The 24,220-nt window shown below is 44.2% G+C and overlaps 1 protein-coding gene across 5 annotated transcripts in view; it reads left to right on the top strand.

Annotated features, from left to right (window-relative positions):
- tmem121aa (transmembrane protein 121Aa) overlaps window positions 1-24,220 on the top strand; it is a 136,002-nt gene that overhangs the window by 38,280 nt on the left and 73,502 nt on the right. For 2 of the 5 annotated variants that reach the window (XM_059953931.1, XM_059953939.1), the window contains one exon: window positions 529-563. The exons of the other annotated variants lie outside the window; for them this stretch is intronic. The gene's annotated coding sequence lies outside the window, so the exon portion shown is untranslated. The remainder of the gene's footprint in view (window positions 1-528; window positions 564-24,220) is intronic. 5 annotated transcript variants of the gene reach the window in all.

Genomic DNA, 24,220 nt, shown 5'->3' with positions numbered 1-24,220 from the left:
TACAAAGAGGAGTGACAGAGTGGATGGCAGGCTGACAGGGTTTGCAGGTTTCATGGAGGACTGATGTTGCAAAATAGGTGGCTGCATTTCATTACAGGACGTCTAACACAAGAGCCAGGAAGCACATCTATACTTCTCGCTGCCTCAGTAAAATAGCCAGCATAATCTACAATCCCACCTACCCCAGATAATCTCTCTCCTCTTCTCTTCCATTGGGCAGAAAATACAAAAGCCTGAAAGGGTCAAGGCTATTATAAGACTATTTCGTAGTTCACCAGTATGATAAAATGGACTCTTTACCTCACAATGTATTTTGTAATAAACTTGCACCTTAAAATTTACCTGCACTTGTGCTTTTCTGTAGCTGTTACCTTTTATTCTGCATTGTTATTGTTTTACCTCATTCTACCTCAATGCACAGTGTAATGATTTGATCTGTATGAACAGTATATAAGACAAGCTTCTTTGTAATTCAGTGCTGGTCACAATAATAAACTATTTCTAATTCCATTTCATCCTTCATAACAGGGCAATGGGAAGAAATGGAAATTTGGTTATGAGAGGTATGATTTTTATTTAAAGTTGAAATTAGTATGGACATCTGGTAGACTTTTGCTGATAAAATTGTGCTAGAGGACATGTAGAAAAGTAGTTTAACCATTCATCCTAATGTGACATCCGTTCCTTTGGTTCTGCACCTGTAAAGTTTGTCCAAAATAAATGCTGAATGCTGCGAAGCAGGACTTCAGCTCACAGACTCTTGACCAAAGGAAGTGGGCTATATTTAATTGTAAAACAAGACCCTGAGCTTCTAGTGCAGAAACAAAGCTGATCACAATGGAAATGCATAGAAGGTCAGATGGCATTTTCCGTTTTCATTTCAGATTCAGTCATTATGGCGTCAAGTTTCTGAAATCAAATAAGTTACCTGAAAAACATTAAAGCTTCATATTTTGTGCTGTAACAAAGCTTTAATGCTTTTACTTTATTAAGTCAGAGAAGGAGGCTATTCAGCCACTCCAGTCAAATCTGGCTCTCAGAGCATCCCCTCACTTATTGCCCTGCAACCGATTTTCTCTCTCTCGTTTCCATCCATTCCACCTTAATTTTCCTACCACCCACCTACACTGCAGCCAGCTGATGTACCGGCCTTTGGGATGTGAGAGGAAATCAGAGCACCTGGAGGAAACACACATGGTCACAGAGAGAGCAAGTAAACTCCCCACAAGCAGCAACTGAGGTCAGAGTTGAACCAAGATCACAGGAGCTGTGAGGCACGGAGTCAGCCGAATCTGAAAGGAATTCCAGAAAGGAGCAGTTACTCATTCCGTCAGCCATTCGATCAGACCAGGGCTGAGGTGTAGTTTATCTCCTCTCCTTTTTTCCCATTTCTCCTATAACCTTGACCCCAATTCCGAATGCTTCATCTGAACACAATCCACACAGGAAGGATTTGTGTAGTTCTTGAGTAAAGAAAAGCAAAGTTACCGGAGTATTTTTGCAAATAAACTCACTTTTTAAATAAAATTAATGGACTGAATTTTGGAAAAATTGGAAAAGGGTATGCAGATGATTGAGAGTCTGAAAGATTTAGTTATTAACCACATTTAAACTTAGCTTTTACTTTGACATTTTCTGGTTCTACAAAAGTAAATTGGATGGATTATTTAAATTTATTGGCTTGTTTCAGAGAATGTCAATTATACAATGACAAATAAACAAAAAGACAAATTTGAATGACACAGAAAGATTGGAGATGCTGGAATAGAGATACACAAAAATTGCTGGAGGAACTCTGCAAGTCAGGCAGCCTCTATGGAGGGAAATGAACAGTTAATGCTTCGGGTCAAGACCCTTTATCAGAAAGGTAAACAGCTGACTGTTTACTCCCTTCCACAGACGTTGCCTGACATGTTGAGTCCCTCCAACATGTGGGGCATGTTGCTCAAGATCTCCAATATCGGCAGAATCTCTTGTGTTTCGGAAGCTGTGGGTGATGGGAAGTTATAAGATCTGATTTATATATAAAAAAACTGCTCCACAGTGCCACCCAATGGACAGCTGGAGAAGCCGCCAAGAAATCATCAGGAACTTCCAAGCAGCATTATCAGAATCAGATTCAGGTTTAACATCACTGGCATATGTCATGGAATTGGCTGTTTTGCAAAAGCAGTACATTGAAAAACATGATAATAAAAAACTATATGCTACAATAAGGAATATTAAATATTAAATAAGTAGTGCAAAAAGAGAAATGTATAGTGAGGTAGTGTACATTCAGAAATCTGACGGTGGAGGAGAAAAAGCTGGTGAGGTCAAGGGATTGGTGCTGAGAGGGGAATGAATCAGCCATGATGAAATGACAGAGCAGACTCAATGGGGAAAATGGTCTAATTCTGCTCCTATATTTTATGGTCTTATTGTCTTATACTCTTGTCCTCTTGAAATGAATGCTAACATGACATTTGCTTACTGACATTCCTTACCAACAGCTCAACCTGCAAGTTAATCTTTAGGGAATCTTGCATAATGACACTCAAGTCACTTTGCATCTTTAATTTTTGAATTTTCTCCCCAGTTAGAAGATTGTCTACAACTTTATTTCTTCTTTAAAAGTGCATGACGGTACACTTCCCTATGCTGCCACTTCTTTGCCCATTCTCCCGATCTGTCCAAGTCCTTCTGCAGACTCCCTGCTTCCTCAGCACTACCTGCCCCACCACCTACCATTGTCTCGACTGTAAACTTGGCCACAATGCCGGATATTTCATCATTCATATAATGTGAAAAGAAGCAGTCACAACACTGACTTCCCTTGTCTACTGTGCTTGTTATTTCGTCGGAGTATTCCAATCGATTTGTCAGGCAAGATTGCCCTTATAGTAACCATACTGACTTTGACCTGTTTTATCGTCTGCCTCCAAATACCTCGAAACCTCTTCCCAACTACTGAAGTCAGGCTAACTGGCCTATAAATTCTGCCTCCCTCCCTTCTTAAAGAGCAAAGTGACATTTGCAATTTTCCAGCCCTCCAGAACAATTCCCGAACCTAGTGAAGCTTGAAAGATCATTATTAAAGCCCCCACAATCTCTTCAGAAAGCTCTTTCAGAGCCCTGGGGTGTAGTCCATCTGGTCCAAGTAACTTAACACTTTCAGACATTTCAGCTTCTCAAGTTCCTTTTCCTTTTTAATAGCAACTACACTCACTTCTGCCCCCTGACATGCTTGAATTTCTGGCATACTGCTAGTGTCTTCAACAGTGAAGACTGACACAAAATACTTAATTAAGTTTGTCCGCCATTTCTTTGTACCCCATTAATAGCTCTCCAGCATAATTTTTCAGCAGCCCAGTATCCACTCTCGCCTCTCTACTACTCTTTATATATCTGAAAAGGTTATGAGTAATATAAAGAAGGAACAGGATTTACACTAACAGTTAGTGTCAGTGCTGCCGCACACAGTTTTGAATGTGAGTTCTGGTGCTGTGTGGCATGTTCACTCTGTGACCAGGCAGTTTTCATTTGGATATCCATAAGACTTGCATGTGGATTAATTGGCCTCTGTGAATTGCTCATTAGTGTAGGTTGATGCTAAAATAAATGAAAAGGGGATCAGAGAATAAACTGTAGGATACTGGGAAATAGGGAGAGGTTAATCCCAGAGGGGTAGAATCACTGCTGTTTTGTGATGAGAATAGGATATGATCAAAGAATTTATATAGCACTTTTATGGGGTGCATATGTTACAATATGGACAGGGAGAGAGTGGCATTGCTAAACAGTGATAGTATCACAGCTGCAGGAAGGGAGGAGTTGTCTCTGAGTCAGTGTGGGTGGAAGTCAGAAACAGGAAGGGAGCAATCACTGTATTTGAAGTATTCATAGACTCCCCAAAAGTAGCAGTGACATTGAGGAGCAGATTAATCGTGAGTTTTTGGATAGGTTCAGAAATAAGAGGGTTGTTGTCATCAACATCCCTAACATTATTGGCACCTCTTTAGTGCAAAAGGTTTGGATGGGGCAGAGTTTGTTAAGTGTGCCCGGAAAATATTCCTGACACAATTTGTGTACGGGCCGATTAGAGAAGAGGGCATTCTAAAGCCAGGATGTTTAGGAAGGGACTCAGAAGAGATAGGAGAGAACGTGAGAGGGCCTTGTTGAGCAGGATTAAGGAAAACCCCGGGGCATTCTCCTCGTGTGTAAAGAACGGGAGGAAGACTAAAGAGAGGATAGGACTAGTCAGGGATAAAAGTGGAAGTGTGCCTTGAGTCAGAAGAGGTAATGGAGTTCCTTATTGAATATTCACCAGTGAGACGGACCATGACAAATGTAAGGTTGACATAGAATAGACTAATACGCTGGCAAATATCGACGTTAAGAAAGAGGATGTGCGGGAACCTTTGAAAAGCATTAGGATAGATTAAGTTCCCGTGCTATATTCCAGGTTACTGCCAGAAGAGAGGGAAGTGATTGCTATACCTTTGGTGATGATCTTTGTGTCCTTTCTAACCACAGGGATAGTTCCGGATAATTGGAGGTTGACAAATGTTATTCCTTTGTTCAAGATTTGTATTAGGGATAATCCTGGGAATTATAGACCAGTGATTCTCACATCCGTAGTGGGAAAACTATTGGAGAGGATTCTTAGGAAGAGGATTTATGAGCATTTGGAGAAGCGTAGTCTGATTAGGGATGGCCAGCGTGGGTTTGTGAGGGACAGGTTGTGCCTCACAAGCCTGATTGATCCCTTTGGGGAAGTGACAAAATAAACTGATGAAGCTAGAGCAGTTTTAGTAAGGTGTTTGACCAGATTCCCCAGGGTAGGCTCATTTAGAGAGTCAGGAGGTGTGAGATCTGGGGAAACTTGGCTGCATGGATTCGGAAGTGGCTTGCCCACAGAAGGCAGAGGATAATAGGAGATTGAGTCTGGAGGTCCGTGACTATTGGTGTTCTATGGGGATCTGTTCTTTGTGACTTTTATAAATGATTTGGATGAGGAAATAGCAGGCGACACAAACAGTAGTGTAGAAGTTTGTTGTAATTTATAATGGGACATTGATAGGATGCAGAGCTAGGCTGAAAAGAGGCAGATGGAGGGCAAGTGTGAAGTGATACCTTTTGGAACGTTGAGCTTCCAGGTTAATAGCAGTATTCTTATCAGTGTGGAGGAACAGAGGGATTCTGTAGTCAATGTCCAAAGATCCCTCAAAGTTGATAGGGTTGTTGAGAAGGTGGATGATATTGGCCTTCATCAGTTGAGGGATTGAGTTCAAGAGCTGGAGGTGATGTTGCAGCTCTATAAAACCCTGGCAAGACCACACTTGGAGTATTATGTTCAGTTCTGGTCGTGTCATAATAGGAAGGATATATATGCTTTAGGGAGGGTGCAGAGGAGGTTTACCAGGATCCTGCCTGGATTAGAGAATACAGCATGTGTAAAGTTTGAGTGAGCTGTGGCTTTTCTCTTTGGAGTGAAGGACAATGAGGTGACTTCACAGAGATGTGTAAGAAGATACGAGTGCAGAGCCAGTGACCCAGTATATCCCAATGTGAGAGGGCATAATGTGAAGGTACTTGGTGGAAGGTAGAAGGTGGAAAGCCAGATATAGGTGATTTACAGAGAGTGAATTGAATTCTCTGAGGGGTTGGTGTTAGAGGCAGATAGACTGCGGACATTTTAAGAGCCCCTTAGATGGGCACATGGATGAAAGAAACATGGAAAGCTGTGTGGGAAGGAGAGAATAGATTGTTCTTGGAGGAGGTCAAAAGGTCAGTACAGCATTGTGGAACGAAGGGCCTGTACTGCACTCTGTTGTTCTATGTTCTCTCCTAGCCTAAAGAGCTCTACTGTTAATGAAGTACTTTGGCGGTGTTGTTACTGTTGTTCCGTAGGGCATGAGGTGGATCATTTGCAAAGGACATGATATTAACAGATAGTTCTGTGTAATTTAAGGGGAGTACAGTGACACAGCTGATGGTGATATTGTAGGAGAACTTGGTTTCATCCTGACCTCTGCTGAAGTTCACACATTGTCCCTTTGGCTTTCCTCTGACTGCTTTAGTTTCTTGTCACATCTCAAGGACATGCAGATTGGTGGTTTCATTTCCCCCAGTGCATAATTTGTGGTAGAATCTCGGGGTTAGGTGAGAATGTGAGGAGAATTTTTTAAAATGGGGTTAAGGTAGGATTACTGTAAAGTGGCTGTTGATGGCCGGCACACACACAATGGGCCTGTTTCTGTGCTGTGCCTCTCTATGATCGGCCGAGAGGAGCAAGTGTTGTTCAAGGCACGTGGTGCTGCTGCCCTGCAACTTCTTAAAATTTTACCAGGATTTTATTGAATATCTGGAGTCAAAGCAGCATGATAAAAGGTTACTATTCTAAAGTTAAGATGTTCTTTCAGTAAGCAAAATTGATGTGTAGAATTTCATTCTTTTCTCATCACCACTGAAGCTAATTTAAAGTGAACTATGATATTAATTCCCAGATGACTTTGTCCAGGGTAGGTAGTGTCTGCAGTGAATGTTGACTACAAGCTGAGTGGACACTCAGCCTCGTGGTCACGTTCAATGACTTAAATGGATGAGTGCTTTGAATTTCTTAACCAGCAAAATCTGTGATCTTTACTCTTGGCTGGAGAGTTTATTTGGAGCAACCTATGCTCCCAGATCACTCACACATTGTTGTTACAGTTTTGAGCTTCACATTAAATCCCTTCTTGGACCTGTCATTATCTGTGTCACCTCCTTTGGATCACAGCTATCCAGGGTGTCTGTAATCCTCTACTTCCTGACACTTCCAGATCCCAGTTTTCTATCACTTCAAAATGGCAATTGTGCCCTCAGCTGAATTAGCCTGAGTTGTGAATCCTTCTTTAAAGCTCCCACCTGTCAATCACTCCTTTTTTAAGCTATTTGTTAAAGCCTGCTCCTTTGACCAGGCTGCTGTAACAGCTGGTTCTCTGTCAGATTTTATCTGTTAATACTGTTAACATTTATATAGAATGGGTGAAAGCAGGAAGGGTCGATATAAACAAATGGTGCCGCAGCAACAACTTTGCACTCGACGTCAGCAAGACCAAAGAACTGGTTATGGACTTCAGAAAGGGTAAGACGAGGGAACACACATTGGACCTCATCAAGGGATCAGCAATGGAAAGAATGAGTAACTTCAAGTTGCTAGGTGTCAATATCTCTGACGATCTACTCTGTACCCAGCATATTGATATAGTTACATAGAAAGCATGAAAGCAGCTATGTTTCATTAGGAGGTTCAGGAAATTTGATATGTCACCAAAGACACTTGCAAATTTCTACTGATGTACTGTGGAGAGCATTCCAACTGGCTGCATCACAGTCTGGTATGAGGGTTGGCATCACAGTCTGGTATGAGGGTTGGCGTGGTGGGACTACCAAACAGGATGAAAATAAACTCCAGAAAGTTGTGAATGCAGTCAGCTCCATCATGGGTACCAATCTCCACAGTATTCAAGACATCTTCAAGGAGCGATGCCTCAAAAAGGCAGCATCCCATTATTAAGGACCCCCATCACCCAGGACATACCCTTTTCTCATTACTACCATCAGCAAGGAGGTACAGGAGCCTGAAGGACACACTCAATGATTTAGGAACAGCTTCTTGCCCTCTGCCATCAGATCTTGGAATGGACATTGAACTCATGAGCTCTACCTCACTACTTAATTTAAATTTTTATATATTAAGACCATAAGACATAGGAGCAAAATTAGGCCATCTGGCCCATCTAGTCAGCTCTGCCCTTTAATCATGTCTGATCTTTTTTTCTATCTCCTCCTCAACCCCAGTTCCCGGCCCTCTCGCTGCAACCTTTGTTGCCATGTCCAATCAAGAACGTATCAATATCTGCCTTAAATACACCCAATGACCCGGCCTCCACAGCTGCATGTGGCAACAAATTCCACAAATTCACCACCCTTTGGTTAAAGAAATGTCTTTACATCTCTGTTTTGAAAGGAAGTTATAGACCAGTTATCCTGACCTCAGTGGTTGGGAAGATGTTAGAGTCAGTTGTTAAGGATGAGGTGCTGGAGTACTTGGTGACACAGGACAAGATAGTACAAAGTCAGCATGGCTTCCTTCAGGGAAAATCCTCCCCTCTATCCTGAGGCTGTGCCCTCCTGTCCTAGCCTCTCCCACCATGGGAAACATCCTTTCCACATCTACTCTGTCTAGGCTTTTCAACATTTGAAAAGTTTCAATGAGATACCCCCTCATCCTTCTGAATTCCAGAGAGTACAGACTCAGCCATTAAACGTTCTTCATATGATAACTGTTTCACTCCTGGAATCATCCTTGTAAACTTCCTCTAGACCCTCTCCAATGCCAGCATATCTTTTCTAAGATGAGAGGCCCAAAACTGTTCACAGTTCTCAAGGTGAGGCCTCACTAGTGCCTTATAAAGCCTCAGCATCATATCCTTGCTCTTGTATTCTAGACCTCTTGAAATGAATGCTAACATGGCATTTGCCTTCCTCACCACCGACTCAACCTGCAAGTTAATCTTCAGGGTGTTCTGCACAATGACTCCCAAGTCCCTCTGCATCTCAGATTCCTGGATTTTCTCCCCGTTTAGAAAATAGTCTGTGAATTTATTTCTACTCCCAAAGTGCATGACCATGCATTTTCCAACATTATATTTAATTTGCCATTTTCTTGCCCATTTTCCTGTCTAGGTCCTTCTGCATCCTACTTATTTCCTCAACACTATCTGCCCCTCCACCAATCTTCATATTATCTGCAAACTTGACAACAAAGCCATCTATTCCATTATCCAAATCATAAAAAGAAGTGGTCCCAACACCAACCCCTGTGGAACACCACTAGTCACTGGCAGCCAACCAGAAAAGGATCCTTTAGTCCCGTTGCTGCCTCCTACAAATCAGCCAATGCTCTAACCATCTTAGTAACTTTCCTGTAATACTATGTGCTCTTAACTTGGTAAGCAGCCTCATGTGTGGCACCTTGTCAAAGGCCTTCTGAAAGTCCAAATATACAACATCCATTGCATCCCCTTTATCTATTCTACTTATAATCTCCTCAAAGTGTTCCAACAGGTCCTTCAGGTAGGATTTTCCTTGAATTTTCCATGCTGACTTTGTACTATCTTGTCCTGTGTCACCAAGTACTCCAGCAACTCATCCTTAACAATTGACTCTAACATCTTCCCAACCACTGAGATCAAGCTAACTGGCCTATAATTTCCTTTCTGTGCCTTCCTACTTTCTTAAAGAGTGGAGTGTCATTTGTAATTTTTCAGTCCTCTGGCACCATGCTAGAGTCCAATGATTTTTGAAGATCATTTCTAGTGCTGCTACAATCTCTAACTCTACCTCTTTCAGAACCCTAGGGTGCCATTCATCTGGTCCAGTTGACTTATGTACCTTTAGGTCTTTCAGCTTTTTGAGCACCTTATCTCTTGTAACAGTAGCTGCACCCACTTCTCTTCCTTCACACACTACAACATCAGGCATACTGCTAGTGTCAAAGACTGATACAGTGAAGACTGATACAAAATACTCATTTAGCCATCTCCTTGTCTCCCATTATTATTTCTCCTGCCTCATTTTCTAGTGGTCCTATATCCACTCTCATTTCTCTTTTATTTTTAACATTTTGAAAGAATTTTTACCATCCATTTTGATATTATTTGCTAGTTTGCTTTAATATTTCATCTTTTCCCTTCTAATGATTTTTTTAGTTGTTCTCTGTAGTTTTTTTTTAAACTTCCTAATCCTCTATCTTCCCACTAATTTTTGCTTTGTTGTATGCCTTTTCTTTTGCTTTTACAATAACTTTGACTTCCCTTGTCAATCACGGTTGTACTATTTTACCATTTGAGTATTTCTTCATTTTTGGAATACACATGTCCTGCACCTTACTCATTTTTCCCAGGAACTCACGCCATTGCTGTTCCGCTGTCATCCCTGGCAGCAGCTCCTTCCAGTTTACTTTGGCCAACTCCTCTCTCTGTAGTTCCCACTGAAATACTGCTACATCAGTCTTTAATTTCCCCCTATCAAATTCCAAGTTGAACACAATCATATTGTGGTCACTGGCTCCTCAGTGTTCTTTTTACCTTTAGCTCCCTAATTGCCTGTGGTTCATTACATAACACCCCATCCAGTATAGCTGATCCCCTAGTAGGCTCATTGTCAAACTGCTCTACAAAGCTATCTGTTAGGCATTCAAAAAACTCACTCTCTTGAGATCCATTACCAACCTGATTTTCCAATCGACCAATACATCTACTGTAATTTAGTTTTTATTATTATGTATTACAATGTACTGCTGCTGCATAACAACAAATTTCACAACGTGTGCAGTTGATATTAAACCTGATTCTAATTCTGATTCTGAACAAGTAGCTGTAGGTTCAAGATCAGAGGCAAGAGATTTACAATAGCTATCAAAGGGTGGTGTGTGTTTGCAATGGGCAGTCAGAAATAATGGTTGAGCTGGGCTTGCTTAGTGACATTCAAAAACCTTCTAGATGAGTGCATGGTTAGGAGAGGTTTAGAGGGGTATGGGCCAGATACAGGCACATGGGGCCGGCCTGCTGGACAACACAGTCAGCTGGGACCATATGGGCTTATTTCCACGCTGTCAGACTCTGACTCCTCTGAAATGCTTTGGACCCTTTTTATTGGATTTGAAATGACACAAAATGAAACTTCTATAGTTAATTTAGCTTTGAACAACTGCTAACCAAAAGAAAAGGAGGAGGTTGTGGAGGCTTTGACTACCAGTGTTCAATCCTACAGCATGGTGCGTGGGGGATGGAGAACTGCTCCTTTTGCGTAAAAGCAGGAAAGGATAAACCAATTAAGTGCAGAATAATTACTGTAGCTTTGGTGGTGGCCAATATTGGCATCATTTCTGAGGGATGGTATAAACCTTACAAAGTCACAGGTTAATCAAGACAATGTGGATATATGAAAATGAAGCTGTGACTGACTGATTGAATTTTTTTGGAGATAACAAAGACTGTTGATGAGGGTGTTGCCCCAGACAAGCCTAAATTAAGTTATTTGCTGACTTAATATCAGTGGATCCACAGAACTGTGAAGTTGGCCATGTCTTACTGGAAGTGTTTATTTGTTATTTACTTCATGATGCAGCACAGTAAAAGGTCCTTCCTGCCTAACGAACCATACCACTCAATCACTGTGACCAATTAATGTACTAACCCATATGCTTTTGAAATATGGGAGGAAACCGGAGCACCAGGAGGAAACACACACAGTATAATCTCCTTACAGACAATGGTGGAACTGAACCTGAGTTGCTTGCTCTGCGATAGTTTTAAATCGCAGCACTACAATGCTGCATTCCTCCAGTGTCCTCTCCTGTGATACCTGCTCCATCATGTTGGCCGAGAGCTGGTTTGCACTTGATGTCATGCTCACAAGTGTAGATTGAGAACTGAGATTGGGGTTGGAAAACCATGGGTTAGGAATGTGGGTAGATTTTCAGCCAGAGCTGGGGCCTGGTGTAGGTACCCTATTTTAGAATATACTCTCAATATAACCTGCAATTCCACTATTTATCCTATTTGTGTTCTACTTCCCCAGTGCGTGCCCTTCATATTAACCACCTGTATGTCCATTAGGAAGGATGTGGTGGCTTTACAGAGGGGGCAAAAGAATGCTGCCTGGATTAGAGGGTGTGTGATACCTCTCGGGAGAGGGTCCCACATAACGTGAGTCATCTTGCGGCAATACCCACCTTGTCTTTCCGTGGCACGCTGACGCAGTTCTTGTACGGACTGCTCCTGCACACCTTTCACTTCCTTGCCTTCGTCTGCCGACCAGCCCCACTGTTACGGTCTGTTTTACCATCCGTTGAGGGAGGAGGCATCCAGTGGAAGTCTCTTTACGCAGGGGCCCTTCCCCTGTACACTGGGGACCTGGGGTGGAAGGTGTTGCACTGGGCAATACTGTCAGTTCACTGGCACCCCTCCATTTGTCTGTTCTGTGGCCGGGATGAGTCAGTGTATTATGTTTATCTGGAGTGTGAGAGGTTGCAGCCCCTGTTTGAGTGTCTGAAGGGGCAGCAGCTCAGGTTCTGGTTGCACTTCAGCCCTGTGCTCCTCATCTACGGGCACCCAGTATGGAAGGAGGAGGGTCACTCAGAGGGTGTCCTGATAGGCTTGCTCTTGGGCCTGGCCAAACCGGCCGTTCACAGGTCCGGGCAGTGGGCTGTCAAGGGCTCTGCCCAAGCTGACTGCCTGTCCCTCTTCCAGGGCTATATCTGTGCCAGGGTGTCCTTAGAGAGGGAGCACACGATCATCATGGGTTCAGTAGAGAGTTTCTGGGAACGGTGAGCTCACCAGGGAACTGAGTGCATTATAGATGCTAACGATGTTCAAATTTAAATTTAATAACCTCACTGTAGCTCTTATCCTTTGTATTTGAATAAAGTTTTGTACATTTGTAAAAATAAGGAGAGTGGACAAATTAGGATTCTCTGGAAGCTGAGGAAAGACCTTATAGGCGTTTCCAAAATTATGAAAGGTATAGATTTGGCAGTTGGTACCTTTTTTCCAGCATTGAAATAATCTAATACCAGAGGACATTCAATTCCTGTTGGAGAATCCGAATCAGAATCAGGTTTATTATCACCGGCATGTGACGTGAAATTTGTTAACTTAGCAGCAGCAGTTCAATGCAATACATAATCTAGCAGAGAGAAAAAACATAAAATAAAACATAATAATAATAAATAAACAAGTAACTGGTGTTGTGGTGTGGTGGGGGGGTGGCTAAACAGGTGCTACGTCTTGGCCCAGGGGTGACCTGCAGGTTAGCGGAGAGAAGGAACACCTTACACCTCCTTTGGTAGAGACAGATCTCCACCCTGCCACTCACTCCACTAAATATACTGTCTATGTGTAGTCACCTTGGACAATTAAGAGAAATGTAATTGATCAGTAATTTCTCCTGAGACAAAGCAACTGTGAGTGGGACAGGTCAGATTATGGGGGCCCCATGAGAAAAAGCAGTGGTGAAGTGAAAAATACTCAAGTGAGAGTTCTGTACCACAGGCACCTGAAGGGATCGCCGTCACTTTATAACTTTGAATTCATTCACATCATCATTTTTAACTGTCCAACAGAATGAGGATGGTGTTTAACAACACATTGTCCACTCTCAAATTTAGCAGGATGCATGATGGGAGCAAGTAACATAATTAAAGAACAAGATACATGCTTCAACCCCGAGTCAGAGGCTTGTGGTGAATTTAGATTCGAGTCATGCTACCCAATGAGTCGTCTCACTGCAAGCACCACTTGTTTACAACTATTTATAAATCTTAACTCAGCAGGACTGCCCTTTTTATGTTATTTAAACTTCCTTAATAAATGAACCGAATAAATAATAAATTCTGGAGGAAAGAGTCGATGGCAGTAAACATGCGAAGATGAATTCTGCAAAACCCCTCTAGCATGCCCAGAATATCCCACAGAATCTCTGACCCGAAACATTAGCTCTGTTTATCTTTTCATATGGAAGTTAATGGGAATGTGGGGAGAATAAAAATAGGCAACACGAATGAATCTGCAGATGCTGGAAATAAATAAAAACACAAAATGCTGGCAGAACTCAGCAGGCCAGACAGCATCTATGGGAGGAGGTAGTGACGACGTTTCGGGCCGAAACCCTTCATCAGGAGTGAAGTAACAGGGGATGGTCGAGGGGGGATAAGAAGTGGGGGGAGGGATGAAGTAGAGAGCTGGGAAGTGATAGGCTGAAGGGAAATGGGCTCGGGGGAAGGCGGAGAATTATGGGAAATAAAAGAGAAAGAAAGGTAGGGCTGCTGGGAGATTATAGTGAGGGGGGAAAAGAGAGAGAAAGAGAACCAGATTAAAATTATAGATAGGGATGGGGTGGGGAGGGGCAGGGGTATCAATGGAGGTCTGTGAGTTGGATGTTCATGCCGGCAGGTAGGAGGCTACCTAGGTGGGAGATAAGGTTTTGCTCCATCAACCTGCGTGTGGCCTCATCTTGACAGTACAGGAGGCCATGCTCAGACATATTAGAGTGGGAGTAGTCTGTGGAATTGAAGTGTGTGGCCACAGGGAGATCTACCACTGGACCATGACCCCACTAGGGAGCACCAGTCCATTGTCTCCCAAACCATTTCCGATCTCATCAGCTTGGGAGATCTCCCATCCACGGCCACCAAACTTATAGTTCCCACACCCCGCACTTCCCATTTCTACCTCCTACCTAAGATTCACAAACCTGCCTGTCCAGGCAGACCCTTAGTCTCTGCTTGCTCCTGCCCCACTGAACTCATTTCTTCCTAACTCGACTCTGTTTTATCTCCCCTTGTTCAATCCCTTCCCACCTATGTCCAGGATACTTCCCATGCTTTACATCTCTTCAAAGATTTCAAGTTCCCTGGCCCCCACCGCCTTATTTTCACCATGGACATCCAGTCCCTATATACCTCTATCCCCCGCTAGGAAGGTCTCCAAGCTCTCCGTTTCTTCTTGGATTCCAGACACAGCCAGTCACCCTCTCCCACCACTCTTCTCCCCCTTGCGGAATTAGTCCTCACCCTTAATAATTTCTCCTTTGGCTCCTCCCACTTCCTCCAAACTAAAGGTGTAGCCATGGGCACCCGCATGGGTCCTAGCTACGCCTGCCTTTTTGTCGGCCATGTGGAGCAATCTATGTTCCAAGCCTACACCGGTATCTGTCGTCTTTTCTTATGTTATATCGACGACTGCATTGGCACTGCTTCCTGCACACATGCTGAGCTTGTCGACTTCATTAACTTTGCCTCCAACTTTCACCCCGCTCTCAAATTCACTTGGTCTATTTCCAACCCCTCCCTCCCCTTTCTAGATCTTTCTGTTTCTATCTCTTGAGACAGCCTATCCACCGACGTCTACTACAAACCTACTAACTCCCACAGCTACCTAGACTATTCCTCCTCCCACCCTGTCTTCTGCAAAAATGCCTTCCCTTTCTCTCAATTCCTCTGCCTCCGCTGCATCTGCTCTCAGGATGAGGCCTTTCATTCTAGGACAAAGGAGATGTCTTCCTTTTTTAAAGAAAGGGGCTTCCCTTCGTCCACTATCAACTCTGCCCTCCATCGTGTCTCCCGTATTTCACGCACCTCTGCCCTCATCCCATCCCCCCACCAGCCCACCAGGGATAGAGTCCCCCTGGTCCTCACCTATCACCCTACCAGCCTACAGATCCAACGTATAATCCTCTGTAACTTGCGCCACCTCCTACAGGATCCCACCACCAAACACATCTTCCCCTCCCCCCCACTCTCGGCTTTACACAGGGATCGCTCCCTACGCGACTTCCTTGTCCATTCATCCCCCCATCCCTCCCAACGGACCTCTCTCCGGGCACTCATCCCTGCAAACGGAAGAAGTGCTACACCTGCCCCCACACTTCTTCCCTCACCACCATCCCAGGCCCCAGACAGTCCTTTCAGGTGAGGCACCACTTCACCTGCGAGTCAACTGGGGTGATGTACTGTATCCGGTGCTCCCAATGTGGCCATTTATACATTGGGGAGACCCGCCGCAGACTGGGAGACTGTTTCGCTGAACACCGGCGCTCAGTCCTCCAGCAGTGGTGGGATCTCCCTGTGGCCACACACTTCAATTCCACAGACCACTCCCACTCCAACATGTCTGTCCATGGCCTCCTCTACCGTCAAGATGAGGCCACACGCAGGTTGATGGAGCAATACCTTATCTCCCGTCTAGGTAGCCTCCTTCCTGCTGGCATGAACATCCAACTCACTGACCTCAGTTGATACCCCTGCCCCCCCCTTACCCCCATCCCTATCTATAGTTTTAGTCTGGTTCTCTTTCTTTCTCCTTCCCCCCCCCCTCACTATATTCTCCCCCCCACCCCTACCTTTCTTTCTCTTTTATTTCCCATAATTCTCCACCTTCCCCCTAGCCCATTTCCCTTCAGCCTATCACTTCCCAGCTCTCTGCATCATCCCTCCCCCCTCGACCATCCCATGTTATTTCACTACTGATGAAAGGTTTCGGCCTGAAACGTGTCACCACCTCCCCCCATAGATGCTGTCTGGCCTGCTGAGCATTTTGTGTTTTTATTTAGAATAAGAATAGGATTAAATTAGAATTAGTGTACCTGGGTGGTTGATCCAAGGGCTTGTTTTAATGCTCCATCTCTTTATGAGATGCTGCCTGACTCACTGAGACTGGCCAGCATTTTCTGTTTCTATATGACAAAGTACAATAACCTACGTCTTTCAGTTAGCAGGGACCATTAGTTTTAACACAGCAAGGATCCACAGAGAGTCTGCAAGAACATACTTGATTAAATGGCTATCGGAGGTATTGAATGAGGATAAATATGCGTTTACGAACAAGGACAATTCTCTGCTCTTGGAGTAGGTCCAGAGGCCATTTACTGGATTGGTATTAAAACAAATCATGGTGATTGCTTGTACACATGGGAGCAATGGGGAATTATCTGTCGATAGAAGTGCTCAGAGAGAAGAATCAGCACAGTGTCAGGCCTGCACGTGCAGGCTTTTCCCGGTCTCCACTCAGCTAGCAGGAGTCACCTGCCACTCATTTTCAACTCATCACCTGCAGCCTATTTAAACCCAGCTCTCAACCATAATCGCTGTTCACTCATCGAACCAACCAGCCTCAACCAATTGATCCTAGCCTTCAGTTCCCTTGTTACCTCGCCAAATTACGTATCTGCTCTCTCTTGTTTTATTGTCCCTCATGGCTTGTTTTTTTGCAATTTATTATTAAACTGATCACTCACCGCTAAACCTTCTTCACGACTCTGGGATTGGGTCAAGCCTCCTCTACATTTCCTGACAGGATAAATGACAAATGATTGACCCAGCAGAGTTTACTTGCCTGAAGGATGTTGTCCTTCGACATGTTCATATAATCCAGAAGCAGCAGCGAACCATTCCCCATCTGCTCCCAACCCACTCTCCGTTTAGATTCAGCAACCCTGTGTCAGTCAACCTTCTCCCTTGGAGCTCCAGATGCCAGTGCCCAAACGTGTCAATGGATCGCCAACCAGAACCACAATTTCCTGTTCCAATGTGTCTCACGCTTCAAGCTCCAGCCAGCGCTGCATGTTATGGACTGTGCCAAGGTCACCTTCGTCATTTCTCTCTTGACTGGGTGAGCTCTGCCCTGGGCTGCCTCTAGCTGGGACAACAAAAACCCCATTTGCAACCAACATGAGGAATTCACTATGGAAATGCGCCGGGATTTTGACCATCTGGGAAGTGGAAGGGCAGCAGTCGATCGGATACTTCACACTCAGTGCTGGATTACACAGAGTAATCCAGGATCCTCACAGCGGAGTGTGGCTGGAATGCAGAAGTGCTGCTGACCCATTACCATCATGGCCTCTCGGAGCACTTGGAAAACAAGCTGTCTACTTGGGTGATGCCTCATCACTCTCGCCCTCTGTATTGACAGGCGTCTTGTGGAACGACCCTCCAGATCACAGCAGGCAACTTTCCAGACTGGATTCTGGTCTCCCTACCAAGCCTATCTCACACCCCTTCTGCTTCATGGCCAATGATGGATATCTCTTGAGGTCTAGGATGGTCAGAGCACTTACATGGCCTTGGATAGCATGGCACATGAGCATTGGATAGCACCATGAATCCAACCAGTGCCTTCTTATCAACTCAAACAACACTCCTCTCTTCTTGGGTTACCCCTGGCTCTCCACTCACAACCCTCACTTTGCCTGGTCACCTGGTTCATTTCTGAGTTTGGGGCCCACCTGCCTACAACCTCAGTTGACTTTACCCTGTAAATCCATGGAGACGAAGAAGCACTGAACTCCCACAGGAATACCACAACTCAGATATCACCTTCAGCAAAAGAGAAGCCAGCGCCCTACTGCCTCACAGACCACACAACTGCAATTGACCCCCTTTCGGGCACTGCCCCTTCCTGAGGCCATCTGTTCTTCCTCTCTCCCCCCAAGGTGAAAGCCATGAATGACTACATTGCTGAAGAGCTACAACACAGCTTCATTTGACCATCCAGTCCCCAGCGAGTGCAAGACTCTTCTTTGTCAATAAGAAAGATGGGGCTCTTTATTCCTGCATTGACTACTGTAGAATCAACAAAATCACCTTTACAAACCACTACCCTCTCCTTTGATGGACAGCACATTCAAAGCACTCTGCAGGGCCCAATCCTTCACTAAACTGGATCTACGGTGTGAGTACAACCTGACCCGCATCTGCTGGAGGATGAATGGAAGATAGGTTCATAATGCCCACTGGGCACTATGAATACTTGGTGATGCCTTTACGACAGTCCAGATTTTTTCCAAGCCTTCATCAATGAGGTCCTTCAAGACAAGCTACACAGGTATGTGTTCATCTACCTCAATGACAACCTCATCTTCTCCAGGGAACCCCAAAGACCATGTCTGTCACGTCCTTTCAGTCCTTCAGCAACTCCTCAAAAACCAACTGTACTACAAGTTAGGAAAATGCTAGATCCACATCTCAGTTATTTCCTTCTAGGGTAATGCCCTTTCACCAAAGGTAAAAGCATGGACCCAGAGAAAGTGTGTGCTGCTGTTGAATGGCCCCAACTTAACTGTTTCTTGGGCTTCTCCAACTTATACTGCTGGTCATCAGAAACTACAGCTAAATTGCTGCTCCTTTCACCTCCCTCACCAAACCATCTTTCACAGAACTCAAGTGGTGCTTCATACCACTCCCATTTTCCGCCATCTGAACCTCTCCAGATCTCTTGTGGTAGAGGTGGGCACATCTGATGTGGGTGTCAGGGCCATCCTCTTCCAGTGAGGACCAGATGGGAAGAAACACCCTTGTGCCTTCTTCTCTCACAAATTCAACTCTACACTCCTGCAGGAGACAGGGAGCTAATTGCCCTGGAGGGATGGGGACGCTGGCTGATGGGAAACACCGAGCCCTTCCTGATCTGCACTGAACACCAGAACTTCAAATCCATTCAACACACCTGCCATCTCAACCCACGTCAGGCTTGCTTGGCCCTCTTCTTCGAACAATTCAACTCCTCCTACCAACCCCACTCCAAGAACAGTAAGGCGGTCGCCCAGTCACGGCAGTTTGATCCAGCTGAAACGGAGATCGACCCTCAGCCCATTCCATCCTCCTAGATCATAGCCCCAGTCATCTGGGACCTTAAGAACCAGGTCCACCAGGCCCTATGGCACGAGCCTACTCCAGCTTACACACCTGACAACTGCATGTACTGTTCATGCTGCCAGCCATGCACTCTGAGGCACTCCAGTGGGCCACTCTTTACCCCTCTCCAGCCATCCAGGAGCATGACAAACTCTGGATTTCCTGCATCGCCTATGTTGGTGGCCCACCATGACTGCAGATGTATGTCAGTTTGTCACTCAACGTGCCTGGTCCAATTTCTCCAACCAATGGTCTTCTAGGCTCCTACCAGTTCATCGACACCCTTGGTTCAACAGCACCATGGATTTTCTCATGGGTTTGCCACCTTCCGACCATGGTAATCATGATGGTGATGGTAGTTCTCCAAGGCAGCCCAGTTCATTGCTGTCCCCAAACATTCATCAGCCTCTGAGATGGTGGACCTAGTTCTCCGACATGTAGTGGTCTCCATGGCTTCCGCCAGGACATTGCATTAGACCAGGACCCACAGTTTGTTCCCTGGCTATCATCTGTAGACCAATAGTCAGTCAGAAAAAGCCAATCGGTGATGCTTTGCTGCTTCTAACCCTTCCACATAGAAGAAGTTTATTTTCCTCTGCCACAGGTATGTCACCGTTTGAAGTGCTCCACGGCTACCAACCCCTGTTGTTCCCTGTGAAGGAACCAATAGTAGAGATCCTGTCTACCAGGGCCCTGTTTCGCCATTGCTGGAATGCATGGAAGGGGTCACAGAGGGCAATCCTAGCTGCCAACTGTGACTTCTGCCTTTCTCCTAGAGAAAGGGAAAAATGGACCTGAAATTATATAGCATTCTCAATTATCTCAGGTCCCAAACAGCCAAAGTACCTTATGTCATGTAGATACTGCTACAGATTGGGAAAATATCAGTGAAATTGCACGTAGCAAGCCTCCACATTAGATATTGACCAGATCATGTGAGGAGGTGTCAGTTAAGAAGTCAACACAAAAGAGGGAACTCCCTTCACACCTTTGAAATTGTTCAGGGTGACAATCACCTGACAGAACAAACAGGTCATATTACAAGATTCAGGATCAGCTACTTTTCTACAACTATCAGGTTCTCAAACCAACCTGAACAATCCCAACCCAACTCAACAATAGAACACTACGAACCTCCTCTTGCACTACGTAGTCTGTAATTGTGTTTTTTTGCAGTAATTTATTATTTGTATTGTGTGTTGTCTGAACCTAAAGTACATGCCTTTGATGTTATTGCAAACAAGTTCTTCATTGTACTTGTAGCTCAACATTGACATGGAAAGACTATGATCACCCATGTCATACGAACGAACAAATACACACTGACTATTAAGATCATTTGTCAAATACGCAAGTGGAAGAAAGAGTGGCCATCGTGATATCCATAACATGTATAATGCTTGGTGCTGACCATGGAGAGCGTAGAATGACGGGAGAATACTTCATGATAAATGGAATATGTAATATCTGCATCTCTCTTGGAGTTGTCATGTGATGAAGATTATGTCCTCTTTGCCTCCAGATAGATGAAATCTACATTGTGATTTGGGAAGTTATTCTTTGGTTACTGGGAGGAGGAAGCTATGGACGATATTGACATAATGCACCAGGAGTGCACAGAATCACTGAATAGTCAACAGGAATGCACCACTTCATGAATTAGCCACTGGCCCTTCCTGTCAGGTGCCTCCTTCCCCATCTGTGGAAGAGTCAACAACTTCCATGTCAGCCCATATGTCAACCTGGACTGCCTAAGGAGATGATTCAAATCATGAAGAGCCTTATTCCAAATGAAGTACTGATGTGAATTATCCTTTGCTGTGAAAGACCGCTGAGATCTTTAAGCCTATTTTTTTCATTCAATTAGACAAGAAAGACTGCAGCTCTGAACGGGCCTTTTGGCCCAGTGTGTCTATATCAGTCATAACACCAATTTAAACATCCTTTAACTCCCTGCCTGTTCACATGGTTGTCTAAAGGCCCCTTAAACATTGCAGTTGCATCACCTCCCTTAGCATTGTGTCTTCCAGGCACCTGCCACTTTCTACGTAAAAACTTGCCATTAAAATCTCATTAACATTTTTCCCTTTTAGTATTTACCATTTCCATCCTAGGAAAATGAATAGTGACTTTCACACCATTATATACTTCGATCAGATCTCACCCAACATCCCCACTCAGCCATTGAAGCTCCAGAGAAAACAATCCAAGTTCATCCAATCTTTCCAATTGTTGGTGATCGATACCTCTCAACGCCTTTTGTTCCAGGATTTTGATATTCACATCCATTAAAAATCTGTTATTCCTGGCCTGAAAGTCTCCACTTAATACCTTTTACTTAATTTTTTTCTGGCAGGGTGCCTATCTTTCTTCCCAATAACTAACTCCATTGAAACTAATGAAAAAGTAAATTTGTCCTTAGTTTCTGGATTGTAGAGGAGAGAAACAGTCTCACAAAGGCATAAAAGCTTCTTTGAAGTTTGAGTACCATCTATGGTAAGAGGTTGCCTTCTCTAGTTGGAGAGTTTAGAACAAGGAGGTGTCACTTGAGGTAAGGGGTATAACATATTTAACATATAACATATTTGTCTGGAAGGTTGCACTTCTATGGAAAAAAAATCAAATCAAATCAGGTTTAATAGATATAGTTGAATGAGACAGTGTTCCTCTGGGGCCAAGGTGCAAACATTAAAAACAAGCAAACATTCAAAAATTGTAAGTAACGTAATTCAAAATAGCGAGCAAAGAAGCATATTCACTCAAAAAAAACCTTTTTTTTTACATAGAAAGTGGCAGGTGCCTGGAAGACACAATGCTAAGGGAGGTGATGCAACTGCAATGTTTAAGGGGCATTTCGACAACCATATGAACAGGCAAGGAGTTAAAAGATGTTTAAATTGGTGTTATGACTGACATAGACACACTGGGCCAAAATGTGAGCAACAATATCCAGCAATTGATGGTACAGTCTCCCAGCAGTGTACAGATGCACGCAATCCAGCCTGTCATTCCACCTCTCGAACATGAGAGGACAGCACCAATGGGAGAGGCCAGTTCCCAGCCGAGCTCGAAAGCCAGGCTGTAGACGCTCCGTGTCTCTCACCTGGTCCACAGCACCAGGCAAACCCGAGGCTTGAGGCTACACGACTCCAATGTCACCTGTCCCACTACCTGACAAGGGTAACAGGCCTTTGGCAGCTTACTTTATCACTGTCCAACAGAGTCTTGTGATCGCAAGTGAAATGTCCAAGACAATCTGCCATGGTTATACTGCATCAACTTCAATGCTTCCGAGTAGCGGGTATCAACACAGTCTACAGCCAGGTCGGCTCCTCTGAACCCAAGCCAGCTCTTCTGATATTCCGGCGGACTGCTCTGTACCCAAATGGGCTCTTCCCATATCCCACCACCTCAGCCAGCCCCTTCGACACCAATCCAGCTATTCTGATCAACCAGCAGCTCACCAATGGAGAAGCAGTGCAGCATCCACAATTCTTGGAGTAAAATTGTCTGGATTGTAAAAAATCACATTTTGCAAAGAATAGAGCACCGTTGGCTGGTCTGCAAGAGGCTGCTATATTCGCATGTACCATCATCTTACCAGAAGTTCTCCAGTACTGGATTGTGAGCTTTTGGAATACTGTATTTCCAGGGGCTCTGGTTACTCAAACATTGTGTATTGAACACTTAAACTGGACATCAGAGGATATGGAAATCGGGAAATGTACTAGGTAAAGGTTCAGAGATGAGCTTGATCTATAAAGCAGAGCAGTATAAGATCTGTTTTTTTATTCCATTTCCTTAAATGAACTTCCAATCAAATTCCTGGAGCAAGACCATCTGTGCAATATTGAATGAAGAACAGAAAGAATTAGCATTTATATAACACCTTTCATTATTTTAAGATGCCCAAAAGTGCTTTGAACGACAACTAATTACTCAGGAAGAGCATTCACTCTTAATGTAAGAAATGCAGCAACCGTTTATGTATAATCAAGGTTTCATGAAAAGCGGTAAGATAAATGAACCCAGATTAAAGTTATTTTAGTGAAAGTTCTTGAGGCGTAAATACTGGCCAGAGAATACTACTGCCTTGCACAGCCAGGCGAAGCTGCCAACATACTTTCCCCTGAATCAGAGACTTGTGGGTTCAATTGATATTCCAGAGATTTCAGCCTGAATCAGTGCTCCAATGGAAAACTGAGGAGAAGCTGCTTTACAGATGACAGCTTAAAGGAGGTCATGTCTGCTCTCTCTGCCTGCGGGTTGCTTCAAAGTAGAGCAGAGATCTTCACATTCACCTCACAATCAACATCAATAATAAATGGGCTGGGATTATATCGTTGTTCTTGGGAATTTACCATATGCACAATGCCCTCTTTAATTTCCCCCATTATAACAACGATTAATTATTTTAAATATTCATTATTAGGTTTAATGTGATTTGGGACATTTGAGATCATAAGGAGCGCAATGTTGTTAGCGGTAATAGACAATACAGTGACACAGCTAATGGAGATGCTGCCTTGAGGCTCCAGTTACCCAACTTCAGTCCCACCTCTGGTGCTGTCTGTGTGGAGTTTGCATGTGCTCTGTGTGACCGGGTGGATTTCTCCCGAACACTCCCGAAGAGTGGGGTTGGTGGGTTAATTAGCCTCTGTAAATCCCCCCAGTGGGGATGGGTGTCAGGAGAATTGGATGGATCCTATGGACACATGAGAGAGAATCAGTTACAAGGGAATAATGAGGGAAGTGGGACTGTTCTGAGAGAAAGCATCGACTAGATCATATGAAAAGATGGCATGGTTATAATTTTCAAAACAATGACATTCACCTGAGAGGACAAAGGAGGCCTTAATTTAATTGCTCATCTGAAGGACGTTGCCCCTTCTGCACAGTTCTGGGATAGAAGTCTGTGGAAAGTATTCCACCTATAGAATTGCCATTAGTTTCGGCACATTCTCTTCTCAACTGAGAGAAGCAAGTAAGAATGATTGC

The sequence above is a fragment of the Hypanus sabinus genome, chromosome 2 (assembly GCF_030144855.1).
Source record: "Hypanus sabinus isolate sHypSab1 chromosome 2, sHypSab1.hap1, whole genome shotgun sequence".
NCBI classification, from domain to species: Eukaryota; Metazoa; Chordata; class Chondrichthyes; order Myliobatiformes; family Dasyatidae; genus Hypanus; species Hypanus sabinus.
Note: the sequence above shows the minus strand (reverse complement) of the source record. Positions and strands in the feature narration are given on the sequence as shown.